A 6,563-nucleotide genomic window follows, 5' to 3' on the forward strand; every position below is an offset into this window, starting at 1 on the left:
ATCAAGCCATAGAATTGTTGTTTGTGGAAAACATTCAAAGTCCCATTTCTGGAGTCTTTTAAAGAGAAAAATGAACAAGGTAATGGTACCTTATTGTAAATAAGTTAGGCTCTGACTTTGTCCAGCTTTTTGTTCTGTAAAGAGCCTAGTGCATTTTGGGGGCTTAATAAATTTTGAATTATAAGTAACATTCTTACACAGCCTCTGGGGATGGACTCTTAGTCCTAATAAGATTTTCCAACTCTAATTTTCATGATTTGCTGCTGTGTAGGTAACAGTCATGAATTCAACAAGATCTATAAATGCAAAGTATTTTGTAGTCAAAGTATTTTGTAGTCTCAATATGTCAAAGACAAGATTTCATTGAAAGTAGCATTAGAATGAACACTATTGAGTACCTCTAAAATGTGGATTGAAGGACAACCTATAGAATTTCATATAAGGTGAGCATTGTGTGAAGTGCTAACCCAGGTTAATTTTAAGCTGAGATTCATTGGGAAATAAGATGAAATAGAAATGAGAAGAAAGATCATTATCCAAAATGAAAGGTGCTGGAGGATTTATGGTGGCACAAAAGCAGAAAGGACCAGGACTAGTGAATTAGGTAAAAGTTCAGTATATATCAAACAGGCTGTTTTGGTACTAATACATTTCTGAAAATAACCCTGCTTTAGACAATATATGAAAGAGCATAATGTGTATATATGGTGGTGAGATGTGAGGTACGTGTGTGGGGGGGGATGAGGATTCAGAGAAATTGAAGTAGAGGTAAGGTTAATGCATCTTTTGGACTAATGTAGTCATAATGTAACTGATGCAAAGAGAGAGTAGGTCATAAATTGCTTCAAGGGAATCAGAGGGCAATAGGGGTCCTGGAAGGACTCTCTGAATAATAGTTTCAGAGCATCTGCTGTACAATATGGTTAGACCTTTTGAAGCCCCATTGTATACCTCACTTGTCACTTGGCTTGAGGAAGAGATGACAGATCTGCCAGGAATATTAAGGAAGACTTTTTTTTCCCCAGGGAACACAACAAGCCAGCTGTTCTTGTTATATCGATGTTTTAGCAAATGCATTGATCTTAACATTCTGAACATACCTGGGATTTTAATATTTCATATATAATATGCTGAGGGAAAATACTGCCCTAGCACCTAGGAAGGTACTCTGAAGAGACACGATGAAACCTGGCAGATGGATTTACTTAGCAAGAAATCATTTTAAAGATTAAGAAATACCTTGTTTTATTTCCTGTGATATGCTTCATTATCTTTTCTCTAAGTTGTCCTTCACCTCATGTAGTTAATTCAGAAATTTGACCTTCTCAAACTGTGTGAAAGAATAAGATTGCTAAGGCACCACTGGTAAGAAAATCCAGGGTTTGGAGAAGTAGAGGTTGTACCTCAGACACTCTCCTTCAACATAAACCCCTGCCACATACACAGCCATGTCCTCCCCTGCCACACACAGGCCTTCATCTCTAAGAGCAAGCCATTTACATTTAAAGGTGCCCAAAGACCCCTGGAGTTGCCTTAGCCCTCATCTAAGCACTGCTTCTTTTAGTATCTCTATTTTCCAATCAATTGGAGAGATTTTCTTAAAATTATACCTGATTATATCACTAATTTCCTTAAAAAACACTTGGTGTCTACTCAATGCTTTTAGTCACTTAATATGGGTGTAAAAGTTTTACTGGCCTTTCCTCCTCATCACCCTGCCCTACCCTCCACGAACTTCATGATTGGTTTCATGAGTCTGCTTGCCATTCCTGAATATGCCAAGGTTTTCCTAACACTTCTTGCCCCAGGATGGCTGCTTTTTCTGTGCAGAATTTCCTAAAGTTCCCCTCCCTCTCTTCTCTGTCAGATTAAATCCTACTCATCTGCTCTTCGTGGCTTAATTCAATTGTCATCTCTTCCAGAAAGTCTCTCTGCACAGTAGAGTTAGTGGCTCCCTTCCATCTTCAATCACAATATTTTCTTCACCCTTGCTTTTGTGCTTAGCAGTTCAGTGCAGTGAGTCCTTATTGGTTTTTGTAGTGGTTTTTCTCTCAATGTTGTGAATTCATTAAATCAAGAAATACGGCTTACTCGTTTCTGAATCCTCAGGACCTAGCATAGCTCTTGCTTATGGAAGATATTTGTTGAGTAGTTACTGATTGAGCACTGTTCCCCACCAAATGGGCTTATATTTGGGAGTCTCTGTTACTTTTCAGGTTTACCCTTTTTCACATGTATTCTCCCATATCAGTCCCAGACATCCAGTTTAAAAAATCTAGCCTGATTTTGCATCTATGTGGTCAATTCCAGAACTCCTTAAATTATGCATAACTTGTCGTACATGGCTTACAGGGCTCACACTCCAAATAATGTTAAATGATCCCTTTCATGCTGGAACCAAATTCCCCACTGTTTGCCTGTTGTTAGTACCTTCTTTTCATACACCTCAAATGGCAACTATCTTGAGAACCTAATCTAAGACACCTTCCTCTTTATTCTCTAGAGGACATTCATTTGTTCATTAATGGGGGATTCTTCACTAAATGCCAAGCACACTGCTAAATGCTGGGGATATAACAGGTTTCTGTCTTCTTTAAGCTTAGAGTCTAGGTGGGGGATAGAAAAGCTAAACAGACAATGGCAATACAATGGGATACATGCTCATATACAAAAAGGAAGGACAGCTGTGGGAGAACATGGGCAGGAAATTCACCAAGGCTTGGGGAAATAGTAAATACTTCTTGCAGGAAGTAATGTGTACACTGAGATTGGAAGACTAAGTCAGGGTTAGTTAAGTAAAGAACTGGAAGAAGACCATTACAGCTAAAGGCAAGAGCAACACATGGAAAGGCCATAGAACAAGGAACATGTGTAATTCCCATTTTGACAGAATACCGAGAGATGAGGCTTTAAAGCTAAGCTGGAGTAATCTTATATACTGTCTTATACTTCATGTTAAAGCAGTTTGAGTAGGGGCTTCCCTGGTGGCACGGTGGTTGAGAGTCCGCCTGCCGATGCAGGGGACACGGGTTCGTGCCCCAGTCCGGGAGGATCCCACATGCTGCGGAGCAGCTGGGCCCGTGAGCCATGGCCGCTGAGCCTGCGCGTCCGGAGCCTGCGCGTCTGTGCTCCGCAACGGGAGAGGCCACAACAGTGAGAGGCCCGCGTACCGCAAAAAAAAAAAAAAAAAGCAGTTTGAGTATACCAAAGAAAAATAAGAAACAATTTTTTAAAATGTTAAAGCATAGATCTAATTAAATTTGTGTTTTAGAAAGATCAATGTGCCTGAAGTACGAGAAATGAGTAGGAGGCACAACTAAATGCTGGGAGACCAGCTAGGCAGTCACTTCTGCCATTTTGATGATAGATGAGGGTAAGTGAAACTGAGAACTTGAAGTGGAGAAGAAGGGAAGCAGAAAGATAACGAGAAATACTTGGGAATCAACATGGTGCCCCCATGACTGATTAAATACGAGGGAGGAGGAGAGGGAAGGCAAACTTGAGGATTCTGGAGTCAAGGATGATGGTCAGGTACTGGCCTGGGCAACTATGCAGAGGGTGGCAGTGATGCCTACGTTAAAACATGTAAGAACAGTTATAGGGAAGATGATAAAATAGACTTTGGACATTTTGAAACTGAGGTGCCTGTGCACAGTACCAATGAAGATTTATGAGTCTACCACTCAGGGTGGGAAGAAACATGTATATGTATAGCTGATTCACTTTGTTATAAAGCAGAAACGAACACACCATTGTAAAGCAATTATACTCCAATAAAGATGTTAAAAAAAAAAGTCATTAGCACTTGGATATAATTGAATCATAGGAGTGAATGAGTTTACTGAAGACAGAACACTGAGACAAGAGAACCTAGAACAACATTGATGGGATGGAAGAAAAGCAAGGAATCCTCAAGGAAGTTGGGTGAGGAGCAGAAGAACCACCAGAAGCATCTGAGACCATGGAGTCTAATGGATCAACACGGATTCAAGAAGAAGGAAGTGATGCCGAGACGTCAAGAGAGATAAGGACTGAAAAATATTCACTTCATGTAATTACATGTCATTACAAGGAGGGCTTTGGTTTTAGTGGAGTGATGAGGATGGAAGTAGGTAAGACTGGATTAAATTGTGAACGGGAGGGGAGGAAGTGAAGATAGTGAGAAACAAACAAAAAAATTTTTTGAGTGTTGTGAAGAAAAAGACAGAAAGCAGTGGTTGGTTTTCACAAGTTTTCTGGTTCAGGACCCTTACAAGTTTTGACCACTTTAATTCTTCTCCCTGAACATTCTTCACATTTTTGTAGCTATTTAAGTCATTGGTTTTAAAAAAAAGCAGGAGTGCATCCTGTCTAGGGAGGGATTGGAGGTTTCCACGTAAAGGCCCAAAGGCACCATTTCAAATGTGTTCAACTGTCTTTTTAGTAATACAACTGTTTTCTAAAAAATCTCATGAATAATTCTAATATATTAAAAATAGATTAACTCTAAGCAGCTCTGATTTAAGTGGGTATGGAGAGCCTGGAGCCCTATGCTCCGTTCCCTTACCTGGTTTTCCAAGGTGGCCCCTTGCAGGCATTTCTAAAGAATCTTACCAATCCAGAGAACTAGGCCAGGGCAGGAAATGGGAGAATGATGAAGGTGAGGGAACTGCTGAGCCTTGTGTGGACGGCTTGGTACATTGCCTCCCAGCCTCTCCAAGGATGCCAAAGTGTGTCAGCAGATGAAATCTGAATGGTGTCCCTGTTTTAACAAAATATAAGCTATGTGAGGTCTTATTGAAATGACAGCAGCATAAATAATAGAAAATAATAGATATTTGTGCAGCACAGAGTGTATGAAAGAGCTTACCAAAGTGGATGGAGTATTCAGGACCTCTTTCTATTTCTAACTGCTGGCTGGCAGCAGAGAAAAATCAAACTACTGTGAATGAATGCAGCCCTGAATACACAGAAAGGGACAAAAATCACCTTGTACTGGAAGAATAGCCTATATGATGTCTTTCAATAGCTTATACCCTTCCTGCCAAACACAGAAAAGCCCAGAAGGAAAAAGGAGAAAATAAATCACGTTACCCTTTAGCAACTCTTTAGTGTAGATACTGTTATCTTCATCTTACAGAGGAAAGAACTGAGGTTCAAAGAAATTGAATGGCACGCCCCAAGTCACAGAGCAGGTAAGGGGAGAAGCTAGGATTTTCCCCACATAATTTCCAAAATGTTCTCATTACAACAGTAGTTTTCAAAATCAACATTCTTCAAAAATGTGACCAAGTACTTATTATAAGGAGAGCTGCCTTTCCTTATGCTTACTCTTCACAGTAAGCCATACAACTAGTACTTTTCAGGGTCCCCTTGTATTTGTTGATCAAAACTTGGGTCAGCTTAAGATTGCCATTTTTTATCATGGAATTTCTTCTACTGAGCAGGAAGACCAAGGTGATGGCTACAAGGTAAAATATGAGGAGCTAATCAGAAGAGTGCCTTCACCACATCCAACTCAAAGCTAAGAATTCCAGTCACTGCCTCTGTTTCTACCATTAGAACGTTTAAAAATTCTTAACTTTTCAGCTTTTGTCCCTTTTAGAAATGCAAAGGTCCCTCAGTGAATTCAGTTAATTCATCTTTTGTTTAGAAGTTAATTATCTGTAATCTTTTATTGAGAACTGTAGCAGAATTATCCAAACCAAGAACTATGCCTCCATTCCTGTAGTGATGGCAGATGGGAGGTTTGGAAGGGAGCTGCCCTGTTACTAATTAAAAAAACCAAACAATCCTGAAATTCACATGTAAGCAATGCATTAAAACACCTGGCCCTGTTACCATGGCAAATTTCCGGTGGCCTCCCTACTTTTCCACATATTTCCTCTCAAAGTGCTCCTTTATGGCTATTCGCCTGAAAAAGCCCTCTCAATGACCATTTTAACTGGATTTTGTTAGGGTGAAAATCTTGGAAGTTAGCTTCACATGTACTAAATGTCCTAGGAATGCTTCTGGTCCTCAGTGATCTCTTGTTTTTTCTTTTAACATCTTTACTGCAGTATAATTGCTTTACAGTGGTGTGTTAGTTTCTGTTTTATAACAAAGTGAATCAGCTATACATATACATACATCCCCATATCTCCTCCCTCTTGCATCTCCCTCCCACCCTCCCTATCCCACCCCTCTCGGTGGTCACCTGTTACCTCTTATTTTTTAACTTTTATTTATTAATTTATTTTTAACATCTTTATTGGAGTATAATTGCTTTACAATGGTGTGTTAGTTTCTGCTTTATAACAAAGTGAATCACTCACACATATACATATGTCCTCATATCTCTTCCCTCTTGCATCTCCCTTCCTCCCACCCTCCCTATCCCACCCCTCTAGGTGGTCACAAAGCACCGAGCTGATCTCCCTGTGCTATGCAGCTGCTTCCCACTAGCTATCTGTTTTACGTTTGGTAGTGTATATATGTCCATGCCACTCTCTCACTTTGTCCCAGCTTACCCTTCCCCTCCCTGTAAACTCAAGTCCATTCTCTAGTAGGTCTGCATCTTTATTCCCGTCTTGTCCCTGGGTTCT

Source organism: Hyperoodon ampullatus (assembly GCF_949752795.1).
Source record: "Hyperoodon ampullatus genome assembly, chromosome: 20".
Classification (NCBI taxonomy): domain Eukaryota; kingdom Metazoa; phylum Chordata; class Mammalia; order Artiodactyla; family Ziphiidae; genus Hyperoodon; species Hyperoodon ampullatus.